Here is a 27,433-nt window from a genome sequence, read left to right as displayed (position 1 = left end):
GTCTTATAAACTGACATTTCTTCAGACTAGCATGCTTTCAATATTTCCTCATATTAATGCAGAGGATGGTTTACTTCTGTGTATATTAAAAGTATAGAAGGCACGGCACCAGATGAAGGGTCAGCTTCTGTCTACTTTCCTCTTTCCCTCTCTCCTCCATTCTTCTATCCTGAGGCATTCATAGTTTAAAAACCCTGGGAGGTTTTCTTCCAAACTGTAATATAATATTCTTAGAAAAAAATTATTATTTAAAATATATGCAGAACTTTAAAAATATAACAATAATCACTATTAGTAACAACTAGATTTTAAAATTAGTTAGAAGATGGATGTTAATAGACTATTTACTTAAGAAAGCATTCAAACAACCAGCAGGCACATCAGAAAAATGTTCAATACTTCTTATTTCAAGGGAAAAGAAAATTAAAACTATAGCAAGGTTTGTGGTTTAACATATTGGCTCAAGAGCACACGAAGTGATTGTATGAATTTGAAATCTCAAAGGGGGCCCAATTTTACTAGATACACAGAATATTAAGGTTATAAAACCATTTTGTAAGAATTAGAGCAATTTTGATTATTTGTTCAAATGGATAAAACACTGGAAAGTTGTAGTATATTAAGCCGTTAGTTTTAAACCCCCTGTTTAAAATTAGACTCTGTTTACTATAAGGTAATTTGTTTTGTTAATAGGACACTAAGCTACGGGCAAATCATTGTGGAAAAAAGGAAGAGCTGGAGGTTGATTCTTCCTCTGATGTACTGTTCTCTAACATTTAAGACACATACAGCCATCCAATTAGACAAGATGGATGAAGCGAAGAAGTGCAGGCCTACAGGAGCCGGATGTAGATAGCTCCTGAGAGACACAGCCAGAATACAGCAAATACAGAGGCGAATGCCAGCAGCAAACCACTGAACTGAGAACAGGACCCCCGTTGAAGGAATCAGAGAAAGAACTGGAAGAGCTTGAAGGGGCTCAAGACCCCATATGTACAACAATTCCAAGCAACCAGAGCTTCCAGGGACAAGCCACTACCTAAAGACTATACATGGACTGACCCTGGACTCTGACCTCATAGGTAGCAATGAATATTCTAGTAAGATCACCAGGGGAAGGGGAAGCCCTTGGTCCTGCTAAGACTGAATCCCCAGTGAACGTGATTGTTGGGGGGAGGGCGGCAATGAGGGGAGGATGGGGAGGGGAACACCCTTAGAGAAGGGGAGGGGGAGGGATTAGGGGGATGTTTGCCCAGAAACCGGGAAAGGGAATAACACTCGAAATGTAAATAATAAATACTCAAGTTAGTAAAAAAAAAAAAAAGACACACAAAAGTAAGTCACCCTCTTCATTATTGAGAGGAAGTATTGATAGCATGCTAATTTGAAAGAATGTCAACTTATTAGTTCGTCTGGAAATCCATGTGTCTGCCAAAATCTACTGATATGCAGTAAACAGGTGTTTGCAAACACACCCACAAACATACAAATAAACAGAAAGTGTCCTCCCAACTGTACAGTGTACTGCTGACAGCACATAATTCTGCTAAAAATGGTAGTTTGGGAATTCACATGTCCTCATTTGGCCTTCCTACTGTGGGCCTAATAGTCTTAGTACTGGACTGCAAACACACTGCAAGCACATACAAAGTATTTATGTCAGAGGTTGGTATTCTTTGTCACTTTGGAAACTTTCCACATGGCCAATACATTTCGTGATTATATAACAGAATTCTTTCCTACCTTCAGTTTTCCCTTAGTTTAAGATTACATTCTTTATTGGCTTTTAAAACCCACATAACTCTTCTCACTATAAAGTGGCCAAACATTTCAACCAGACATAGTGTAGATAAGTAAAAGTCCAGGTCACTTGTTGATGGGTAATTCCATTTATTCTATTTTATTTTTGCAGAAAAATAGAAAACATATTGAACATAGTAATAATCCAGTTTTCTTTTACAGAGTCCGATAAATATGTATATAATAAATATTAGTACTGTTTATGTCTGCTTTTCTTCATTTCAGTATATTATATAGAAATTATATATGTAAATAGTGCATACACACACTAATATATTATATCATATAAATATATATCCATATTTTATTCATATATAATTATGAATATACAGAATTTTGGAGAAACATTGATAAGGAAAACTGAGAGTAACAAATTTATTTTGGTTGTTTTCTCTACAGCATTATAAATGAAGTCGATCATCAATTACCTTGGTCAGTTAAAGTTTTCACCATTGCTTTAAAAGTCCTGGATAGAATAGTTAGATTTCAGTATGCACTCATGTGCTTGAGCACTTACTCCACAAATATTTGCTGTTCACAGGTCGAAGGCAATCCTCAGCTCTTAGTCATGTATATGTCCCACGGAAATTCAACAAAAAATATGTGTGCTCACGTATAAAAGTCATGTAATAGCAGCTACAGTTGAGAAACATTTTTACCCTTATGGTCAATATTTATTTTCACTCATTTAAGCTCTCCAAAGTGCCTTACAATTGCAATTTTCCTTCCTATATTCATCTGTAGAGAAACAGAGTGTTACTTTATAAACAAGAGACTCAGCTCTTTTTGATGGTTTTATTATAAATATTAAAGTGACAGACATGTCTTAAAAACATATTTCATAATTTGAGGCATATATTTGTAAATGTAACAGACTTTTGTTCATTGGTAGAATTTAAGCCCACTTGTCAAAAATGATCTCTCTGCTTCAAGGTCTAGTATAAAGTATTATAAAGAATAAATCCTGTTGCTTATAAATTCCTATGTACATATATTCAAAAAATAACTAAAGTGTCATTTACTGTGACATTATGCATTAACATCTAATAAATAGAGTTGTAATCTCACATCAGTATTTATTAGAGCTTCAAATAGTCATAGTCATTAGTTTCCAGCTCCATAAAACTAAAGCAACTGTTCCATTAATGCCCACCGGCTCTCTGTTTAAACAAGTTAGTACACTTAGATCTTTTCATGAAAGGGCTTAGTTTAACTTTTTTTCTTTTAGAGAATTGTTTGATTTGTGGTTTCTTCCTGAGGGAACACATACAATTGTTTTCTTGCTACCAAAATGGAACATGAAAACACTTCTGTGCCAAATGGAACAAATTGTGAATTCAAATATTCAAGCAAAATTTAGAAATTGAAGTCAATTTATTTGGCACCATCCTTTGTGGAAGAATGAACTATTTTGCTATTTTGTGTATTAGAATTTCATATAAATATTTTGGATATGTATGTGCTGGAGTTGGAAGGTTGACTTGTTTGTTTGTTTTTTAAGCATAAAATATTCTATGTCTTCTAGAAATGCTGAAGTTCATTCTCTCCTTCCTAGAAGCTGAGTTTTCGATAAGGATTCTTTATTGTTTGATTTCTAATGATGTATGCTCATTATTAATTTAGCATAGACTTTCATATATTACAGACATAAGAATTTATATTTAAAATCAATTTGATTGATAGTGAACGCTTAAAATGTCTTTGTAATATAAATCAGTTTTTAAAATGTTAAATGGAAATGTTAAAATGGAAATTGGCCTCATAGACACAGTAGATCTTTTGTTTAATGAAGAAATTTAAAAAACCACAATAAAACAATATCAGAAAGAAAAGTGGAAGTAAATTTTATATGCAACAAAAGAGAATATTTATTATCCTAGAAACCCTTAGTTGCTTTGCCAAGTCCAAAAATAAAATTAAGTAGTATTCACATGAAACGTCTCTGAGTGTAATACTCTATTATCCTACTTTTGGATTTATTGATTCTGTATCTTTAACTTACTAAAAAAAAGGATTTTACCATCCACAACATTTTATATTCAAAATAAGTGTTGAAGTATACTTACATATTATTAAATTTTCTATGTGCTTTTTTGACAGTTCTCTTTCCTTTAATGTACTTGTAGCCCATACAAGAAGGCAATCACAAAATAGATGCTCAGTTAACATTTTAAAATTATTTTGAGCCTCACAGATGTTATTAGGAATGAAGAAATAGTGCAAAGAGAAAGATGTACTCTCCCTTAATATGCATATTCTCTTCTGGCTCCTTCTCATTTTTATTCTGTCTTGCTTTTTCTAGGGTTTAGCTTGCCTCCTTATATTGGGATTTACCATTTATTATTCTTTGTAGGGCTGGATTTGTAGAAAGATATTGTGTAAATTTGCATTGTCATGGAATATCTTGGTTTCTCCATCTATGTTAGTTGAGAGTTTTGCTGAATACAGTGACCTGGGCTGGCATTTGTGTTCTCTTAGGGTCTGTATGACATCTGTCCAGGATCTTCTGGCTTTCACAGTCTCTGGTGAGAAGTCTGGTATAATTCTGATAGGTCTGTCTTTATATGTTACTTGACTTTTTTCCCTTACTGCTTTTAATATTCTTTCTTTATTTTGTGCGTTTTGACTATTATGTGTCAGGAGGAGTTTCTTTTCTGGTCCAGTCTATTTGAAGTTCTGTAGGCTTCTTGTATGTTTATGGGCATCTCTTTCTTTAGTTTAGGGAAGTTTTCTTCTATGATTTTGTTGAATATATTTACTGGTCCTTTGAGCTGGGAGTCTTCACTCTCTTCTATACCTATTATCCTTAGGTTTGATCTTCTCATTGAGTCCTGGATTTCCTGTATGTTTTGGACCAGTAGCTTTTTACATTTTACATTATGTTTGACAGTTATGTCGAAGATTTCTATGGAATCTTCTGCTCCTGACATTCTCTCTTCTGTCTCTTGTATTCTGTTCGTGATGCTTGTATCTATGGCTCCTTGTCTCTTCCTTTGGTTTTTTATATCCAGGGTTGTTTCCATGAGTTTTTTCTTCATTGCTTCTATTTCCATTTTTAATTCCTTCACCTGTTTGATTGTGTTTTCCTGGAATTCTTTCAGGGATTTTTGTGATTCCTCTCTATAGGCTTCTACTTGTTTATTTATGTTTTCCTGCATTTCTCTAAGGGAGTTCTTCATGTCTTTCTTGAAGTCCTCCAGCATCATGATCAAATATGATTTTAAATCTAGATCTTGCTTTTCTGGTGGGTTTGGATATTCAGTGTTTGCTTTGGTGGGAGAATTGGGCTCTGATGATGCCATGTAGTCTTGGTTTCTGTTGCTTGGGTTCCTGCACTTGCCTCTCGCCATCAGGTTGTCTCTGGTGTTACCTTGTTCTGCTATTTCTGACAGTGGCTAGACCTTCCTATAGGCCTGTGTGTCAGGAGTGCTGTAGACCTGTTTTCCTGTTTTCTTTCAGCCAGTTATGGGAACACAGTGTTCTGTTTTCAGGCGTGTAGTCTTTCCTGTCTACTGGTCTTCAGCTGTTCCTGTGGGCATGTGTCCTGAGTCCACCAGACAGTTCGCTTGGAGCAGAAAAGTTGATCTTACCTGTGGTCCCGCGGCTCAAGTTGCTCGTGGGGGGCTTCTTTTGAGCTCTCCGTGAGGGTGGCAGCCAGGAGGGGCTGTGCCGCCTTTTCCCAGAGCCCCCATGCACTGGGGTCCCAGATGGCATTAGGTGTTTTCCTCTGGAGTCAGAAATTTGGGCAGAGTGTAGTCTCTTCTGACTTCCCAGGCGTGTCTGCCCCTCTGAAGTTTTAGATCTCCCTCCCAAGAGATTTGGATGCAGGGAGCTGTTGACCTGTTCCCTTCAGATCCGGGTGATGTCTGGACTGCAGGGGACCTGCTGCTTGAGTGCCCCTATCTTCCTGTTCCCAGAGGTCCTATACAGTTTCCTCTTGGGCCAGGGATGTGGGCAGGGGTGGGCAGTATTGGTGGTCTATCCTGCTCTGCAGTCTCAGGAGTGCCCACCTATCAGGGCGGTGAGCTCTCTCTTCCATGGGGTTTGGGAGCAGGGAGCTGTGTGCTGGGATCCGCGAGGTTCGGGCTTCAGCTAAAATCTGGAAGTGTCCAGTCCCAGAGGAATTTTGTCTCTGTGTGTCCTGGTCACTTGGAGCAGAAAAGTTGGTCTTACCTTTGGTCCCAGGGCTCAAGTTGTTCCTGGGGGGCTGCGTTTGAGCTCTCCATGAGGGAGTCAACCAGAAGGGTTTGCCCGCCTTTTCCTGGGCCCCTGTTCACAGGGGTCCCAGATGGCATTAGGTGATTTCCTCTGGAGTCAGAAATGTGGGCAGAGTGAAGTCTCTTCTAGCTTCCCAGGCGTGTCTGCCCCTCTGAAGTTTTAGCTCTCCCTTCCATGGGATTTGGGTGCAGGAAGCTGATGACAAGGTCCCTTCAGATCTGGGTGATATCTGGACCATAGGGGAGGATGTTATTTTCTAGTCAATCCATTTGCCTATGAATTTCATGATGTCATTATTTTTGATAGCTGAGTAGTACTCCATTATATAGATCTAGCACATTTCTGTATCCATTCCTCATGTAAAGAGCATCTGGTTCTTTTCAGCTTCTGGCTATTATAAATAAGGCTGCTATGTACATGGTGGAGTATGTGTCTTTGTTGTATATTGGAACATCATTTGGGTATATATGCCCAGGAGAGTATAGCTGGGTCCTCAAGAAGTACAATGTCCAATTTTCAGAGGAACCTCCAGACTGATTTCCAGAGTGGTTATACCAGTTTGCAACCCCACCAACAATGGAGGAAAGTTCCTTTTTCTCCACATCCTCACCAGCATCAGTTGTCCCCTGAGTTTTTTATTTTAGCCATTCTGACTGGTGTGAGGTGGAATCTCAGTGTTGTTTTGATTTGCGTTTCTCAGATGACTAAGGATGTTCAACATTCCTTTAGGTACTTCTCTGTCATTTGATACTTCTCAGCTGAAAATTCTTTGTTTAGGTCTGTACCCCATTTTTAATAATTTGGCACTCTGCAGTCTAACTTCTTGAGTTCTTGGATATTTTGGATATTTGCACTCTATCAAATGGAGGATTAGTAAAGGTGTTTCCCAATCTGTTGGTTGCCATTTTGTCCTAAAGACAGTGCCTCATCCAGTCATCATCAGAGAAGCTTCATCTGACAGTAGATGGGAACAGATGCAGAGACCCACAGTCAGACATTATGCAGAAAGAGAGTCTGATTTGGAAGGTCTCCATAAAATGTCTTACCTCAGAGCTCAGGGAATCCCATGGAAAAGGAGTTGAAAAGATGATGATTACCAAGGGAGATGGAAGACACCAGGAAAACAAGGCCCTCTGAATCAACAAATCAAAGCAAATATGAACTAAAAGGGATTAAAGCAGCAATCACAAGATCTATGGGGGTCTGTACCAGGTCCTGTGCATACACACACACACACACACACACACACACACACACACACACACACACACGTGCAGTATATGTGCATAAAATACAGTAAATAAAAATAAATTAAACTATGTGTTCCCTTCTACTTAAGTTTTTCTCTGGCTGTTGTCAGAGAACTGTTTTCTCAGCAGCTACCTTATGTGAAAATCATTGCCCATTTGTCCCACATTCTCTACTTCACCCACTGCTGTTCTGCCTTTCCCTTTAGCACATTTCCCTCTACCATTTTATTCAATGTATACCACATTTACTCTTACCATTTTGCCAATCCACCCCTGCTTGATTTTAAATTACATAATGAAAGTTGTACCTTCTTCCATTATACCAATCGCTTAAAACAGTACTGGCAGAAGAAATGTACTCAGGCAGTACTTGCTCATTCAGTGAAAGAGGTGGGACTTAGGATGGAATAGTTCCAGTCGGGTGAATTAGAGAGGGTGGAGATTTCAAATTAATGACAGAGGAAACGGAAAAATGCCAATCGCTCTGTGGCCAGCCATCTAATACACTTCGGTCTGGCTGACCCTCTTTTAGAATTTTTTTATTTGGATTAATATTTACAAAAGAAATACAGAAAGCATGCAGAATTACCAGTGAGGCTTTTTAGCATGCTTGGTCCCTGCTCTACGGTGGTAAAAATATCTCAGTCATTGGCTATAGGAACATAATATCTAGTATAAGAAAAAATATTATATCACCCTCACTATATTTCAAAGCATTTAGTAAAGTATTTATGTGTATTGAAATGGAAGTTATTTTTAGTAAGCAGATTTTTTATATTAGAAACAAGAAGATATTCAATGGTGTAAAATTCCCAGGTGACTACCTATCCAAAATTAAATAGACCAGTAGGATTCTATCTCTAAAGGGAGCTTCCAGTGAGTCCAAAGGAGAAACATCTGCTATAACATCAGGCTCTAGTTTATAATCCTTCAATAAATCATTTGGCGGCACTGGTAATTGCTTCACATGTGACACCAATTTTTATTTTGTAAAATTGTCTGAAATATTTCTGATTATTAATTTATAGTACATCTTCTCTGTCTCTTAGACCCACGTCTTCCTGCAGAGGTTTGCTGGTGGTGTTAGTTTCCAATGCCAGCCCCAAAGCAGAACCATAAAAAAACAAGACAAATAAAAAACAAAAATAAGTAATTAAAAGTAATAAAATCACTGTGTCAGATTTATTATATATATTATTTAGATCCTCCTAGTGTCAATGAGATTAAGTACAAGAGATTTAAGTTGAGTTTTCTAAGGTTTTGGCAACCATGTAAGACTTAATATGAGAATATCCAGTGATTCAGGAGCATTTGGCTTCTTAACAGATTTCATAATTCTAGTAATTAGGTTCGAGTTCATCCTGACTGTCTTGACTTTAAAACATATTTGTAGAATTAGACCATGGTCAGGATTGGCCAAATGCCTAGTTTTAAAACTATGTGTTCTTTATCTAGTTTATAGTACTTATGCTTTGTCATTAATTCGTACAGCTGGAAGTTTCTAAGTTGGGAAAGAAATGTGGTCACTTTAATCCCTAAGCTTGCATCCACATGAAAATCATGTTAACGAGATTTTACATCTAATAGTCTGAGCCTCTTTGTAATGGACCTTCAGCTCTTGTTCTTATGGAAGCACAGTATTTATAAAGACTGTTTAATCTATTGTTCTGTTTGTCCACAGACAAAGGCCCCCCACATCTGCTTCTTCTCAGCCAAGAAAAGATTAAATTTACTTGTAATTGTTATTATATTTTATGAAAATTAGTTGTGAAGTGAATAAAATTAGTATGTGTTATTTTTAAAAAATATCATTAGAGTAATGTACTAAATCCATTCCAACCACAAACATACATTTATTTATTTATTTATTTTTTATTAACTTGAGTATTTCTTATATACATTTCAGGTGTTATTCCCTTTCCCGGTTTCGAGCAAACATCCCCCCCCTCCCCTGCCTTATGGGTATTCCCCTCCCCATCCTCCCCCCCTTGCCGCCCTCACCCCCACAGTCTAGTTCACTGGGGGTCCAGTCTTAGCAGGACCCAGGGCTTCCCCTTCCACTGGTGCTCTCACTAGGATATTCATTGCTATCTATGAGGTCAGAGTCCAGGGTCAGTCCATGTATAGTCTTTAGGTAGTGGCTTAGTGCCTGGAAACTCTGGTTGCTTGACATTGTTATACATATGGGGTCTCGAGCCCCTTCAAGCTCTTCCAGTTCTTTCTCTGATTCCTTCAACTGGGGTCCTATTCTCAGTTCAGTGGTTGGCTGCTGGCATTTGCCTCTGTATTTGCTGTATTCTTGCTGTGTCTCTCAGGAGCGATCTACATCCGGCTCCTGTCGGTCTGCACTTCTTTGCTTCATCCATCTTGTCTAATTGGGTGGCTGTATATGTATGGGCCACATGTGGGGCAGGCTCTGAATGGGTGTTACTTCAGTCTCTGTTTTAATCTTTGCCTCTCTCTTCCCTGCCAAGGGTATTCTTGATCCCCTTTTAAAGAAGGAGTGAAGCATTCACATTTTGATCATCCGTCTTGAGTTTCATTTGTTCTAGGCATCTAGAGTAATTCAAGCATTTGGGCTAATAGCCACTTATCAATGAGTGCATACCATGTATGTCTTTCTGTGATTGGGTTAGCTCACTCAGGATGATATTTTCCAGTTCCAACCATTTGCCTACGAATTTCATAAACTCGTTGTTTTTGATAGCTGAGTAATATTCCATTGTGTAGATGTACCACATTTTCTGTATCCATTCCTCTGTTGAAGGGCATCTGGGGTCTTTCCAGTTTCTGGCTATTATAAATAAGGCTGCGATGAACATAGTGCAGCACGTGTCTCTTATATATGTTGAGGCATCTTTTGGGTATATGCCCAAGAGAGGTATAGCTGGATCCTCAGGCAGTTCAATGTCCAATTTTCTGAGGAACCTCCAGACTGATTTCCAGAATGGTTTTACCAGTCTGCAATCCCACCAACAATGGAGGAGTGTTCCTCTTTCTCCACATCCTCGCCAGCATCTGCTGTCACCTGAGTTTTTGATCTTAGCCATTCTCACTGGTGTGAGGTGAAATCTCAGGGTTGTTTTGATTTGCATTTCCCTTATGACTAAAGATGTTGAACATTTCTTTAGGTGTTTCTCAGCCATTCGGCATAACTCAGCTGTGAATTCTTTGTTTAGCTCTGAACCCCATTTTCTAATAGGGTTATTTGTTTCCCTGCGGTCTAACTTCTTGAGTTCTTTGTATATTTTGGATATAAGGCCTCTATCTGTTGTAGGATTGGTAAAAATCTTTTCCCAATCTGTTGGTTGCCGTTTTGTCCTAACCACAGTGTCCTTTGCCTTACAGAAGCTTTGCAGTTTTATGAGATCCCATTTGTTGATTCTTGATCTTAGAGCGTAAGCCATTGGTGTTTTGTTTAGGAAATTTTTTCCAGTGCCCATGTGTTCCACATGCTTCCCTAGTTTTTCTTCTATTAGTTTGAGTGTGTCTGGTTTGATGTGGAGGTCCTGGATCCACTTGGACTTAAGCTTTGTACAGGGTGATAAGCATGGATCCATCTGCATTCTTCTACATGTTGGCCTCCAGTTGAAACGGCACCATTTGCTGAAAATGCTATCTTTTTTCCATTGGATGGTTTTGGCTCCTTTGTCAATAATCAAGTGACCATAGGTGTGTGGGTTCAATTCTGGGTCTTCAATTCTATTCCATTGGTCTATCTGTGTGTCTCTGTAACAATACCATGCAGTTTTTATCGCTATTGCTCTGTAATACTGCTTGAGTTCAGGGATAGTGATTCCCCCTGAAGTCCTTTTATTGTTGAGGATAGCTTTAGCTATCCTGGGTTTTTTGTTATTCCAGATGAATTTGCAAATTGTTCTGTCTAACTCTTTGAAGAATTGGATTGGTATTTTGATGGGGATTGCATTGAATCTGTAGATTGCTTTTGGTAAAATGGCCATTTTTACTATATTAATCCTGCCAATCCATGAGCATGGGAGATCTTTCCATCTTCTGAGGTCTTCTTCAATTTCTTTCCTCAGTGTCTTGAAGTTCTTATTGTACACATCTTTTACTTGCTTGGTTAATGTCACACCGAGGTACTTTATATTATTTGGGTCTATTATGAAGGGTGTCGTTTCCCTAATTTCTTTCTCGGCTTGTTTCTCTTTTGTATAGAGGAAGGCAACTGATTTATTTGAGTTAATTTTATACTCAGCCACTTTGCTGACGTTGTTTATCAGCTTTAGTAGTTCTCTGGTGGAACTTTTGGGATCACTTAAATATACTATCATGTCATCTGCAAATAGTGATATTTTGACCTCTTCTTTTCCGATCTGTATCCCCTTGATCTCCTTTTGTTTTCTGATTGCTCTGGCTAGAACTTCAAGAACTATATTGAATAAGTAGGGAGAGTGGGCAGCCTTGTCTAGTCCCTGATTTTAGTGGGATTGCTTCAAGTTTCTCTCCATTTAGTTTAATGTTAGCAACTGGTTTGCTGTATATGGCTTTTACTATGTTTAGGTATGGGCCTTGAATTCCTATTCTTTCCAGGACTTTTATCATGAAGGGGTGTTGAATTTTGTCAAATGCTTTCTCAGTATCTAATGAAATGATCATGTGGTTCTGTTCTTTCAGTTTGTTTATATGATGGATCACGTTGATGGTTTTCCGTATATTAAACCATCCCTGCATGCCTGGGATGAAGCCTACTTGATCATGGTGGATGATTGTTTTGATGTGCTCTTGAATTCGGTTTGCCAGAATTCTATTGTGTATTTTTGCATCGATATTCATAAGGGAAATTGGTCTGAAATTCTCTTTCTTTGTTGTGTCTTTGTGTGGTTTAGGTATAAGAGTAATTGTGGCTTTGTAGAAGGTATTTGGTAGTGATCCATCTGTTTCAATTTTGTGGAATAGTTTGGATAATATTGGTATGAGGTCTTCTATGTAGGTTTGATAGAATTCTGCACTAAACCCGTCTGGACCTGGGCTCTTTTTGGTTGGGAGACCTTTAATGACTGCTTCTATTTCCTTAGGAGTTATGGGGTTGTTTAACTGGTTTATCCTTTCCTGATTTAACTTTGGTACCTGGTATCTGTCTAGGAAATTGTCCATTTCCTGAAGATTTTCAAGTTTTGTTGAATATAGGTTTTTTTGGTAAGATCTGATGATTTTTTGAATTTCCTCTGAATCTGTAGTTATGTCTCCCTTTTCATTTCTGATTTTGTTAATTTGGACACACTCTCTGTGTCTTCTCGTTAGTCTGGCTAAGGGTTTATCTATCTTGTTGATTTTCTCAAAGAACCAACTTTTGGTTCTGTTTATTCTTTCTATGGTCTTTTTGTTTCTACTTGGTTGATTTCAGCTCTGAGTTTGATTATTTCCTGACTTCTACTCCTCCTGGGTGTATTTGCTTCTTTTTGTTCTAGAGCTTTTAGGTGTGCTGTCAAGCTGCTGACATATACTCATTCCTGTATCTTTCTGCAGGCACTCAGTGCTATGAGTTTTCCTCTTAGCACAGCTTTCATTGTGTCCCATAAGTTTGTGTATGTTGTATCTTCATTTTCATTAAATTCTATAAAGTTTTTAATTTCTTTCTTTATTTCTTCCTTGACCAGGTTATCATTGAGTAGAGCATTGTTCAATTTCCACGTATATGAGGGCATTCTTCCCTTATTGTTATTGAAGACCAGTTTTAGGACGTGGTGGTCCGATAGCACGCATGGGATTATTTCTATCTTTCTGTACCTGTTGAGGCCCGTTTTTTGACCAATTATATGGTCAATTTTGGAGAAAGTACCATGAGGAGCTGAGAGGAAGGTATATCCGTTTGCTTTAGGATAGAATGTTCTATAAATATCTGTTAAGTCCATTTGGCTCATGACTTCTCTTAGTCTGTCTACATCTCTGTTTAATTTCTGTTTCCATGATCTGTCCATTGATGAGAGTGGGGTGTTGAAATCTCCCACTATTATTGTGTGAGTTGCAATGTGTGTTTTGAGCTTTAGTAAGGTTTCTTTTACATATGTAGGTGCCCTTGTACTTGGGGCATAGATATTTAGGATTGAGAGTTCATCTTGGTGGATTTTTCCTTTGATGAATATGAAGTGTCCTTCCTTATCTTTTTTGATGACTTTTAGTTGAAAATTGATTTTACTTGATATTAGAATGGCTACTCCAGCTTGCTTCTTCTGACCATTTGCTTGGAAAGTTGTTTTCCAGCCTTTCACTCTGAGGTAGTGTCTGTCTTTGTCTCTGAGGTGTGTTTCCTGTAGGCAGCAGAATGCAGGGTCCTCATTGCGTATCCAGTTTGTTAATCTATGTCTTTTTATTGGTGGGTTGAGGCCATTGATGTTGAGAGATATTAAGGAATAGTGATTATTGCTTCCTGTTATATTCATACTTGGATGTGAGGTTGTGTTTGTGTGCTTTCATTCTCTTTGTTTTTTTGCCAAGACGATTAGTTTCTTACTTCTTCTAGGGTATAGCTTGCCTCCTTATGTTGGGCTTTACCATTTATTATCCTTTGTAGTGCTGGATTTGTAGAAAGATATTGTGTAAATTTGGTTTTGTCATGGAATATCTTGGTTTCTCCATCTATGTTAATTGAGAGTTTTGCAGGATACAGTAACCTGGGCTGGCACTTGTGTTCTCTTAGGGTCTGTATGACATCAGTCCAGGATCTTCTGGCCTTCATAGTTTCTGGCGAGAAGTCTGGTGTGATTCTGATAGGTCTGTCTTTATATGTTCCTTGACCTTTTTCCCTTACTGCTTTTAACATTCTTTCTTTATTTTGTGCGTTTGGTGTTTTGACAATTATGTGACGGGAGGTGTTTCTTTTCTGGTCCAATCTATTTGGAGTTCTGTAGGCTTCTTGTATGTCTATGGGTATCTCTTTTTTTAGGTTAGGGGAGTTTTCTTCTATGATTTTGTTGAAGATATTTACTGGTCCTTTGAGCTGGGAGTCTTCACTCTCTTCTATACCTATTATCCTTAGGTTTGATCTTCTCATTGAGTCCTGGATTTGCTGTATGTTTTGGACTAGTAGCTTTTTCCGCTGTACATTATCTTTGACAGTTGAGTCAATGATTTCTATGGAATCTTCTGCTCCTGAGATTCTCTCTTCCATCTCTTGTATTCTGTTGGTGAAGCTTGTATCTACAGCTCCTTGTCTCTTCTTTTGGTTTTCTATATCCAGGGTTGTTTCCATGTGTTCTTTCTTGATTGCTTCTATTTCCATTTTTAATTCCTTCAACTGTTTGATTGTTTTTTCCTGGAATTCTTTCAGGGATTTTTGCGATTCCTCTCTGTAGGCTTCTACTTGTTTATTCATGTTTTCCTGTGTTTCCCTAAGGGAGTTCTTCACGTCTTTCTTGAAGTCCTCCAGCATCATGATTAAATACGATTTTGAAACTAGATCTTGCTTTTCTGGTGTGTTTGGATATTCCTTGTTTGTTTTGGTGGGAGAATTGGGCTCCGATGATGCCATGTAGTCTTGGTTTCTGTTGCTTGGGTTCCTGCGCTTGCCTCTCGCCATCAGATTATCTCTAGTGTTACTTTGTTCTGCTATTTCTGACAGTGGCTAGACTGTCCTATAAGCCTGTGTGTCAGGAGTTCTGTAGACCTGTTTTCCTCTCTTTCAATCAGTTATGGGGACAGAGTGTTCTGCTTTCGGGCGTGCAGTTTTTCCTCTCTTCAGGTCTTCAGCTGTTCCTGTGGGCCTGTGTCTTGAGTTCACCAGGCAGCTTTGTTGCAGCAGAAAATTTGGTCTTACCTGTGGTCCTGAGGCTCAAGTTCGCTCGTGGGGTGCTGCCCACCAGCTCTCTGCAGCGGCAGCAACCAGGAAGACATGCGCCGCCCCTTCCGGGAGCTTCAGTGCACCAGGGTTCCAGATGGCCTTTGGTGTTTTCCTCTGGCGTCCAAGATGTGTGTGCAGAGAGCAGTCTTTTCTGGTTTCCCAGGCTTGTCTGCCTCTCTGAAGGTTTAGCTCTCCCTCCCATGGGATTTGGGTGCAGAGAACTGTTTATCTGGTCTGTTTCCTTCAGGTTCAGGCGGTGTCTCAGGCAGGGGTCCTGCCGCTCCTGGGCCCTCCCCCACGGGAGTCCAGAGGCCTTATACAGATTCCTCTTGGGCCAGGGATGTGGGCAGGGGTGGGCAGTGTTGGTGGTCTCTTCCGCTCTGCAGCCTCAGGAGTGCCCACCTGACCAGGCGGTTGGGTCTCTCTCTCACGGGGTCTGGGAGCAGAGAGCCAAACATACATTTATAAGAGTAAGTAGTAATTCTATTAACATAGTACCAAAGGCACATTCAGTTACATGATATAACATTATGTGTCACCAAAATGTCCAAGATGCTGCTAAGTATTATGTTAGAAAACAAACTTCCATGTTAAAAAGTAAATATAGCGATTTCTTCTAATTGATTTTTAAATGGTATAAAACTATCTCATAAACAGTTTGATTATTTTCCTGTGGTAAATTACTCATATCGTTATTGCTCTTTGCAGGGAATGTTATATGAAAATCATGCAACACTACTGGAAGCAATCTCATTATTTTAGGCTACAAGTACATTTCTTTTTTTTTTCCACTTTAAAATGGTGATTTTTTCATTTGTATTAGTCATTTTATTTATTTACATTTCAAATGTTATCACGTTTTCAGTTTCCCCTCCACAAACCCCCTATCCCCTCTCCTTCTCTGCCTCCATGGGGGTGCTCCTCCACCTGCCTACCCACTCCTGCCTCAATGCTATAGCATTCCTCTACCCTGGATCATCAAACGTACACAGGGACAAGGGAGTCCCCTCCCAGTGATGCCAGATAAAGCAATCCTCTGCTACACATCTAGCTGGAGCCATGGTTCCTCCATGTATTCTTTGGTTGGTGTTTTAGTCTCTGGAGCTTTGTGTGTGTGTGTGTGTGGGGGGGTCTGGTTGGTTGTTGTTCTTTCTTGTTGTGCAGTCCTTGTCCTAACTTTTGCAATGGTGTCCCTGCACAGACGTCAATGGTTAAGTAAGTTCTTCTCCATCTTTATTGGTCCCACTCTGGCAGAGCCTCTCAGGAGACAGCTATTTCAGGCTCTGGTCAGCAAATGCTTCTTCACATCAGCAGTAGTGCCTGGGATTTTTGCCTCAGATGGGATGGATTCTTAGGTGGGGCAGTCTCTGGATGGCCTTTTTTTCACTCTCTGCTCCACTCTTTGTTCGTGCATTTCCTTTTGACAGAAAGGATTCTAGATTAATATTTTTGTGGTGGTGGGAGACCCCATCCCTCAACAGGGACCATGCTTATACACTGGATATGGTCGCTATGGGTTCTATCTCCCCTTTTAATGTTATTTCAGCTAATGTCCTCCCTATTGGGTCCTGAGAATCTTTTGGGTCCCTGTCATCTGGGACTTCCTAGGGGCTATCCCCACTGCTACATACCTCCTTTCACATTCTTGACCCTCTGTACTTCTCTCCCCATCTCCTTCCTTATCTAAACCATCCTCTCTTTTTTACCTCCTGTATTCTCTCCCTCCCAGATCCCTCTTTCCCTCTATTTCCTGTGATTATTTTCTTCCTCCTTCCGAGTAGGACTGTAACATCCACATTTTGGTGTGATCTTCATTCTCATGTGGTCTGTGATTTGTATCATGAATATTTCGAGCTTCTTTTGGCTAATATCCACTTTTCACTGAGTACATACCATCTGTGTTCTTTTATGATTCGGTTACCACACTCAGGATATTTTCAAGTTCCATCCATTTGCCTAAGAATTTCATGATCTCATTGTTTTTAATAGCTGAGTAGTGCTCCATTGTATAAATGTACCACGTTTCCTATATCCATGCTCTGTTGAAGGACACCTGGGTTCTTTCCAGCTTCTGGCTATTATAAATAAGGCTGCTATGAACATAGTGGAACATGTGTCCTTGTTATATGTTGGAGCATCTCTTGGGTATATGCCTAGGAGAGGTATAGCTGAGTCCTAAGGTAGAACTATTTCTAATTTTCTGAGGAACCTCCAGACTGATTTCCAGAGCAGTTGTACCAGCTTGCAACCCCACCAGCAATAAGAGGAGTATTCCCCTTTCTCCACATCCTCCCCAGCATCTGCTGTCACCAGAGTTTTTGATCTTAGCCATTCTGAATGGTATAAGGTGGAATTTCAGAAACTATAGAAATGATCCCAGAAAGTATAGTTTCCAAGTATATTTCAAACAATCGTTCATGAGCCTGGTATATTTTCTACTTTTGTTATGAGGATACTTCTCATGCAAGGCTCTTTCAAGAGCCAATATAAAACAAGAACTTTAGGAAAACAACTGTCCTGTGCTATTAATAGATATACTTGGGAGATTAGAGGTGCTAATTTATGGAGGAAATTCTGCTTTAATAATGATAAAGCAGTTCCCATCAGATGGGTTCTCCAATAGCTGTAGTTGTAGAAGAAATTTAATTTAAATTCAATTGTTTTGATGGAAAGAGTGAATGACAAGGAATAGGCCAAAGATACCAAAGGGAATCTTCAACTCTAAGGCTTAATGAGTCTATCGTGTGTGTGTGTGTGTGTGTGTGTGTGTGTGTGTGTGTGTGTGTGTGTGCATGTAAAGGGGATTTTGGTGTATATGTGTACTTATAAGCATATACCTGTGAGACTGCTGCTTCTTCACACAACCAATATATATGTATGTATCTGTGTCCTATAGATGCCAGACAATGCCATCTTCTACATATAAGGCTGGAGCCATGGGTTCCTCCATGTGTACTCTTTGGTTGGTTGTTTAGTCCCTGGGAGCTCAAATCTGGGGGTTCTGATTTGTTGATATTGCTGTTCTTCCTATGAGAATGGAAAAGCCTTCAGCTCCTTCAGTCCTTTCTCTAACTCCTTAATTGAGGTCCCCATGCCCAGTCTGATGGTTAGCTGCAAGCATCTGCATCTGTATCAGTCAGGCTCTGGTAGAGCTTCTCAAGAGACATCCATATCAGGCTCCTGTCTGCAAGCACTTCTTGGCATCAACAATAGTGATTGGGCTTAGTGGCTGCATATGGAAGATATATCCAAGTGGACCAGACTCTGTATGGCCTTTCCTTCAGTCTCTGTTCCACTCTTTGTCCCTGTATTTCCTCCCCTGATTATTTTGTTCCCCCTTCTAAGAAGGACTGAAGCATCTGCATTTTGCTCTTCCTTCTCCTTGAGCTTCATATGGTCTATGAATTGTATCTTGGGTATTCCAACTGAATTATTTTTAATTGAGTGACTATTGAACCCAACTGGTGAGCTTTCATCTTTCAACTATGGATTAAAGTGTTGCAAGATTGAATTGGAACAAAATTTCGGATCAGTGATTTAGCATATCAATTTTTATATAATTAATGTATATATTCTCAACTTAATGGTGCTGGCATAACAATAATGAGAAAAATAGAAAACTAAAAGTGTTTTTTAAAATGTATTTTGTTCTTTATACCATTTTATGTGAACAGTACTTGGACACAGGGGGGGAAACAATTTAATTGAGTTCAGAAGAATAGATTCTGGTTCATATACCATGTATTCCTTAACAAAGAGAAAATCTGGGTACTCCCTTCAAAAGGAAGGACATGTTCAAGTATAGGGAGAAGATGTTTATCTATACAGCAACGAAAAGAGGCCTCTGAAAAAAATCTGCTGAATTTTGACCTTGGACAGTTTGTCATCAGAATTGTTTGAAAATAAATTTCTCTTACTTTACGTGTCCACACTATTTTCCTTGCAATAAGAACATCACAAGCTAATATTATTCAGTTCCTTTGCCCTCTAGCCCCTACCCCAATTCCTCACAACACACTGTTTGTAGAGGAATTTTAATCTAGCAAGATGGCTGCTCATACAAGATCTGTAGATCTAGGTCTGTGTGACCTGACTGGAATGCAAACATTCACACACCTTTAATCCCTTTTGATGGAATACAGACCCACCCTTAGCACGCATCTTTAAGTTAGAATTAGTTTGTGAAAGCAAGCACCCATATTTGAAAGTTATATCAAATTGAGGGGCAGACAAAGTGAAGAATCAGAGAAAGATTTGAGAAAATGAGTCAGAGATAAGGTATCTTCAACTCCCACAAGAACAGCACAGGAAAGAGAAGTTATTTACGTGAGGTTCAGGGAAAGAGAGTCAGTTGGGAGTCAGTGTAGTAAGTACAGTGCAATGGAGATGAGTTTACTAGTGAGGGTTTATAATTAAGTGTAAGTCAGCAGAGACACTTGAAACCAGAGAACAGAAAAAGGAGAGAAGATTAGAATAAATTATTAGTTTGTTTGAGTCTAAGCGGAGCAATTCTATAAGAAGTTAAGAATAGCCAGATCGAGTCAGTCAGCTTGACCAGGAATTTGAGGCAGAACAGTTGACTTGAAGCAGCCAGCCATCTTCATGAATCCCCATTTGTCTCTCATTATGAAATAGGCATCTAAAAATGTAATAAAAATAAAGCAAAAACAAATTTGAATAGAACAAATCAATCAGATAGAAAAGATCCTCAGAAAAACTACAAGAAACAGACATAGAGGCAAAGACCCACTTATTAGCAAGTAATCTCTGAAACCATAAAATAGTAAGCCATAATATAGACTCTAAGGTAGGGTTAAGAGGTTTCAGAAAAGAAAGAGGGAGAGAGGATGGGGAAGAGGAGAGAGAAGGGAGAAGGGGGAGAGGGAAGAGGAGAAAGCAGAAAGATGAGATGAAGAAGAAAAAAGGAGAGAGGAAAACTCTAATACCACATTGTGAGTCAAGGAACCTCTGAAAATGGTGCCAAATTTGTTTTCTGTTAGATATCTGCTGCTGGGCATGGGGCTTACCCTTAAGAATAGTCTGTTTTCCTAGTGAGACTCCCTTGCAGGAAATCGGATTTCCATTTCAAGTGGTTGGAGAGAGCGTGTGGGTTAGGGGTGGAGACATGTGTCCACTTCTTTCACTTCCAGGATCTTATTTGGTACAGACCCCTGAAAATTCAGGGCATGCTGCCTCAGTCTCTGTGAGTTTCTTTGTGCATCAATAGTCTGTGCTTGGAATTCCTTGTTTCCTCAGTGCCTTCCATCCCCTTTAGCTCTTATGCTTTTGCCAAAATTGGGTTCGTAAGGAAAAGAAATTATTGATTCCACTTAGGGCTCAGTATTTCAAGTCTCTTGCTCTGCATCATATTTGACCCAGTGTCTCTGTATTTGTTCTCATCTGCTGCAGGAGGAAGCTTCTCTGATGATAGATAAACAAAGCATTAATCTATGAGTATAGCAGAATACCATTAGGAGTCATTGTATTTCCATGTTTCTTTACAATTTGCTTTAACCTTAGATCCCTGGGCTATATAATCCCAGGTTCTTGGTACTCTTAGCAGCATCAGGTGCTTCTGAATTCAGAAGGCAGAGACAGAGGCAAGCAGATGTCTGTGCTTTCAAGGCCATGCTGCTCTACAGAGTGAGTTTCAGGACAACCAGGGCTACACATCAAAACACTGTCTCAAAAAACAAAAGCAAGCAGCAAACAAAATATAGTCACTATAGAGTCTAACAAGCCCATTACCAGATACACATCCAAAGAAAACCAAATCAAGGCTTTAAAGAGACATCTGATAATCCACATTTATCTAAGCCTTCTTTTAATCCAAGTATTCATCAACTGGTAAATAAGTGAAGAAAGTGTGGTTACTAGGTTCTTGCCAAGGATAAGAAGATAGATTGGAAAATTTGAATTAAAAAACCCACAACATTAAAATTGACCAGAAGGAAAAAAATTAACCAGGATAAATATGTCTTTGCCTTTTGCATGCTGGGATTAAAAGTGTGTGCCACCACGCTCAGATGAATTAAAAAGTTTTATGGCAAAATTGTGGACTGCTAAAGGTTCTTTTAGGTCATTTAAAGATCAGGACTTTAATAGAACATAGTGGACCATTTTTAAAACAGAATTGTTAGTGAAACATTTTATACTCAAATTCTCTGATTTTCTTGTCTAAAATGTCCTTAAAGATATAAAAGGACTTTTGTATGTGTGCTTGTTTTGTTCTTTTAAAAAGTCACTTCAATCAGTGTATTCCCAGTGGACAATATAGGAAAGGGGAGGAGATGAAGTATGTCCTGTAAAAAGAAGCTATTATTTTTTCAAAACCTTTGATCCTAGCATGAGGAAGTAGTTAAACCAAGAAGACAGAATAGTTTATAAAATGTTAGTTTTGCATTACAAGTTTGGATGCTTAATTTGTATGTTATCCAAGAAAGTTCAAGATAAATGAAGCTCTGTTTACTTGGAATTATCGCATATGGGAATAGTCAATGGAAATCCTCTCTGCTTTTTCACATTGGGATATTATACCCCAATAAAATGCCACACAAAATTATTAGAAATGATAGCAAGAAATCTGGAAATGTCCTGATAAACACTAATCACCTTAATAGCCCCTCTTAAAGACATACAATTCTTAGTGTGCTATTTCTTTCTTAATCTCCTCTATATTTTAAGAAATAACCATGTTTCCTATATGCATGTAATTATAGGTAATTTTGATACATAAATGAAATCAATTACAAAAGGAAACAATGCCATGCTTTATGCAATATCCATGCATTGCAAGATTACTTTTTCATAGGCTTTCTTTGATTAAAATGGGAAGTTAGTTTCTCAGAAAAATTAAAAAATCATGTCTATGATTATACATACATACCTATGTGCATGCATGCATACACACACACACACACACACACACACACACACACATATATATATATATATATATATATATATATATATATATATATATATCAGTTAGAGTTAGAGTTTCTATTACTACAACAAAACACTATGACCAAAAGGAAGTTGGGGAAGAAAGGATTTTTTTGGGGGGTGGTTGTTTTTTGTTCTTTTAGCTTACATTATGACAATGATGTTCATCACTGAGGGACATCAAGACAGGAACTCAAACAGGTTAGTATCCTTGAATCAAAAGCTGATGCAGAGGCAATGAAGGCTACTTACTGACTTGCTTCACATGTCTTGTCTATCCTGCTTCTTAAAAATCACAAGACTGCCAGCCCAGGAATGGCACTGCCACAATGAACTGGGCCCTCCCCTATTGATCACTAATTGAGATACCTCGAAGCTAGATCTCATGGAAATATGTAATCAATTGAAGCATATGTGTGCTTGTGTTTGTGTGTGTGTGTGTGTGTGTGTGTGTGTGTGTGTACATATACATCATATTCATACAGATAGATGATAGATGATAGATAGATAGATGGTTGATAGATATGATAGAGAGATAGAGAGATAGAGAGATAGATAGATAGATAGATGATAGAGTTTAAAGTAAAAATCTTAAAGATTTTAAAGAATGATTATAAGGGTACTTACAGTTCCATAATCACTTATTAGGAATGATTTGCAACCCAGCTGGACTTGCCGGAGTTCTGCACTGTGTACAAAGAGAATTGTTAGAGTGTTAGAGCTGATTCTGTTTGTTGGACAAAAATTAAGCCACAGGATTTGTCTCTATAGTCTCCTACCTAAAATGTTTTACTGTGGCCACAGTGATAATGTGTATATTTGCATCAGCAGTGACAAGGTTGTTTGTCAATTTAAACAGAAAATAAAAACAATCAAAAGGACAAAGAGAGAAAAGGGAAGTAAAATGAACAAGTGAAAGCTGGTGACGTCAAAGTGCTGTTCCACATCTGAAGTTGTTAAAAGTGTAGATATCACATATCTTAAATAAACCTAACGTGAGAAACTATGTACGTCATCATGAAATATTTAGTTGTGCTTTTCCTTCTCTGTGTAATATCAAACTGAAAAGAAGGATAAGGTTTTCTAGCAGTGTAACTACTATTAACACATGATTCGCAGTTCTCATAAACACAGATATTAAAATCATTTTCTTTTCCCACACTTGTTTACACAAGGTTTTCAGGTAGTTTCAGAAAAAGATATGTACATATGCTGATCTATACTGATGCCTACAAGCTATGTACAAATCGAAAAGCATAATCAGGATTTTGAATTCATGATTATAAAATAAGACAATAACTCTGATCTCCGTCACTCTGAAAGAAATGCATGCCACGTATCTTTCTGTTGTAATGCAATAGTATATTGTTGAGCATCCAATAATCATATATTACCAAGTATATGATGATTAAAGGGAAAGAATTCATATAGAACATAAAAAGACCATATATGCCAGTCATATCTGTCAGCCCGGGTGGCTGAACAAAACAAAGGCATAAGGCTATTTGTGCTTCAAGGTGAATGCTTTACCACATTGAACAAAATGAAGATTTTTAACTGTTAACAATATTTGTAGTTTCTCTATTCTCTAGATTCAGCTCTCTGGTTTTGGTGGTCTACTAGATAAACTACATAGGGGAATTCACTACTGAAAACCTAGTAGGGAAAATTCCATTCAACTTTCCATACACTACAAAATGCTGTCATACTATGTAGTAAAGCAGATCTAGACTTGTAGGACTTGTAGTGCCTTGAGTTCATACTCTTATCCATCCAGGCTGTGTGACTTGTATTTTTTCTCAAGCCAAGTCCTGCTTATTTTTTTTTCTTTCCTTCTTCCATCGGCTATGTCCTTTGATCTTCATCATCTTGTATCTTTTTTCAATGCTTTCTTGTAAGGGGAGATTTTGATGCTGAAGTCCTGTTCCCCAATTGGTTATTGATTTGTCAATAGAGTAAGCTATGAGCTAATTGCTGGGCAAAGGTAGATGTGGGACTTCCGTTTTGGAGGAGGAAGAGAAACAGAAGGAGGAGAGTTTTTCTCATGGAATGAGAGCAATGCAGCAGCCGTGTGAGGAGGAGCCCGGGGTCTGGGGCCCCTACCACAGGTAGGTAATCATGGATATTTGTCAAGGGCCAGAAAGGATTAGCTTCTAAGATTAGGGCAGGTGGAAGAGACTAAATTAAATTGATATGTGCTGTGTGAAATATTGAAAAGAAGGCACCATCCCACGCTAACGCTGGCTACTCTCTGGCCCCAGTGGTCTCTCTGCCCCCTGTCACAGTTCTCTTGCTTTCGATCCTGCTCACATTCCCAGCCATTTGTCCCCTGTGGTTAGCTGTTAGAAATCCCTGTAACCCAGTAAAATCAAAACTCTAGAGGCTTGTAGTTTATCAGTCAGATTTTTATCAGTAAATTCTCACCCCACAGAACGTCCACACAATGAAGTCAGAGCCAATTGATATTGATATAAACTGTCCATCTAGAAAAGACAAATTGTTCTGTAATTATCCATTCCTTATAAGATATTCATAGCTACCTGTGGCTATTTAAAGCCATGAGAAATCTGTATCGTCTTTATCTTCCTTCCTTCTCTGTCTCTCTGTACTCTATGTTCTAGTCTCTAAAGTTCTCAGCCACCCTTCCTTTTCCACTGTCCAATCACATGCTCTTAGTTTATCTTTGCCTATTCTCAACAGCAAATAGACCGCAATCCACAGACATGGTCATCCTTTTTCAAATGGCAGATAGTAGTGCCCAGAAATTATGCCAAAAAGGAAAATAGGAGAAAAACAAATGGTGTGTATGATTTTAGCAAAGGCTGTGGTGGATAAACTACATACAACAGGTTCTCATATAATTTAATTCTTCTACTCAAAATCTCCAGTTATTCTTTCTGTATTTTGATTAAATGCATTTACACTAAAATATCAACAATTACCAAATTAGATACAAATTTACCACAATGTCATCCATAATCAAAGATGAACATTTTTTAGAACTACCCTGGTAGCTCTCTAATCTGGCACAAAGCCATGTGGTTGCACACCGCTCTCTCTTAAACAAATACCCAGTTTTGCTTTGTTTTGTTTTGTTTTGCTCCTTATGTCATACCCTGTCAGGGTGTTGTAATCCTATGCAGTTAGGATTTATCACCTGTGTTTGGGACAGCACAGGTGTTACTGTTTTTCCAATGAGATGGGATCCCTTTTTCTACTAAACCCCACATTACACCTTTACATGAGGTTAATTATAGTTTGTCTAGAGGCTTGTCTATTTCAGTTTTCTTAAACTCGTCTGATACAAGCTACTTCATTGTGACAACCTTGGTCTGTTTTGCTCTATATTATTTATAGACCATAGATCCATGGTTTCCACGGACTGGTCAGAAGAGTCACCAAATAAAACTCAAACATCAGGAAGGTAAATATAACTTGGTCACCAATATCCATGTCTAGGAATGTTCGGTGTCTATGGAAAGATTGGATACCTATGTAGGGAATCCCTTACCACAGCATGATAGCCACCGTCTGACTCAGAGTACACTTTTGGATGTCTGATTATAACCATCTTTGTGGTAGTCTACTCTTTGAAAGAAAGTAGTTGAAGGACTGTTATCAGTGTAAAGGAACTTTCTTCTTTTTCCATACAGGTCTGACCACAGAGGGGAATCCTGATGACTAAAGTGGTGGAAACATCACTTTGTGCCCAGCAATTCTTCATCTAGCAGACAGTTGACCACCCTGTAACCCATGCTCCCTCCTGAATCAAGGAAAGAAATGATCTGAGGGAACCACAGAATGAGTTGGCAAGTGGCCCAGAAACTTGTCCAGAGTACTACTACTCTGGAGGAACAAGGAAAATGAGGAATTGAGACACTAAAATAGATTTTTTTCTTGGAAATATGAGCTTAGAAGTTAGTAAAATTACTTATAAAATGTGACACAATGTGTTAGTACTAAAAGAAATATATATATATATTAAAACCCAGCAATTTGACATAATTTCCTTTTTAAAATGTTAAATAATTTGTATGGGTTCTACTATGAAAGAATTTGGGTTCTATTACTAGTATTGATATAAGTCAACTCAACATGATATGGTACTTCATCCTCAAGACATTCCAGTCCCTCTGCTTATCTCTGGAGTACCACTCAGATGCATAAGTCCATGCCAAAACTCACACATGCAAATAACAAATCTTTAAAATAATATATATTATTTATATGAGTTGTTGTATCAATATTTCTTATGTGGTCATGATCACATACACACAATCACATCATTAGGTGGTATATATACATTTAGAGTTACATGATTTTTCTCTGTAAGTGACAAGAAACATTTAAAAGGAAAATCTGGTTTTCTCATATACAAGGTTGGGAAAACTGAATAGTCACATGTGTAGGAATGAATCCGTATGATGTTTTAACAATATATAGAAATATCAACTCAATACTTACAGCATATGCCTGTAAGCTAAGTACTCAAAAGACAGTCAGCTGTGACAAGAATGCTGTTTGGTTTTATCACTGTTGTCTGTAATACAACATGAGATTAGGGAAGGTGATTCCCCCAGAAGTTCTCATATTGTTGAGGACAGTTTTTTGTTATTCCAAATGAATTTGAAAATTGTTCTTCTAAAACTCTGAAGAATTGACTTGGGATTTTGATGGAGATTGCATTGAATCTGTAGACTGGCCGTTTTTACAATATTTTTTTTATTCTTTTATTTTTTTTTATTAACTTGAGTATTTCTTATATACATTTCCAGTGTTATTCCCTTTCCCGGTTTCCGGGCAAACATCCCCATCCCCCCTCCCCTTCCTTATGGGTATTCCCCTCCCAACCCTCCCCCATTGCCGCCCTCCCCCCAACAGTCTAGTTCACTGGGGGTTCAGTCTTAACAGGACCCAGGGCTTCCCCTTCCACTGGTGCTCTTACTAGGATATTCATTGCTACCTATGAGGTCAGAGTCCAGGGTCAGTCCATGTATAGTCTTTAGGTAGTGGCTTAGTCCCTGGAAGCTCTGGTTGCTTGCCATTGTTGTACATATGGGGTCTCGAGCCCCTTCAAGCTCTTCTAGTTCTTTCTCTGATTCCTTCAACGGGGGTTCTATTCTCAGTTCAGTGGTTTGCTGCTGGCATTCGCCTCTGTATTTGCTGTATTCTGGCTGTGTCTCTCAGGAGTGATCTACATCCGGCTCCTGTCGGTCTGCACTTCTTTGCTTCATCCATCTTGTCTAATTGGGTGGCTGTATATGTATGGGCCACATGTGGGGCAGGCTCTGAATGGGTGTTACTTCAGTCTCTGTTTTAATCTTTGCCTCTCTCTTCCCTGCCAAGGGTATTCTTGTTCCCCTTTTAAAGAAGGCGTGAAACATTCACATTTTCATCATCCGTCTTGAGTTTCATTTGT

This window comes from Rattus norvegicus, chromosome 4, assembly GCF_021556685.1.
Source record: "Rattus norvegicus strain SHRSP/BbbUtx chromosome 4, alternate assembly SHRSP_T2T, whole genome shotgun sequence".
Lineage (NCBI taxonomy): Eukaryota > Metazoa > Chordata > Mammalia > Rodentia > Muridae > Rattus > Rattus norvegicus.
The sequence above is the reverse complement of the archived record's forward strand: the minus strand, read 5'-3'. Positions refer to the sequence as shown.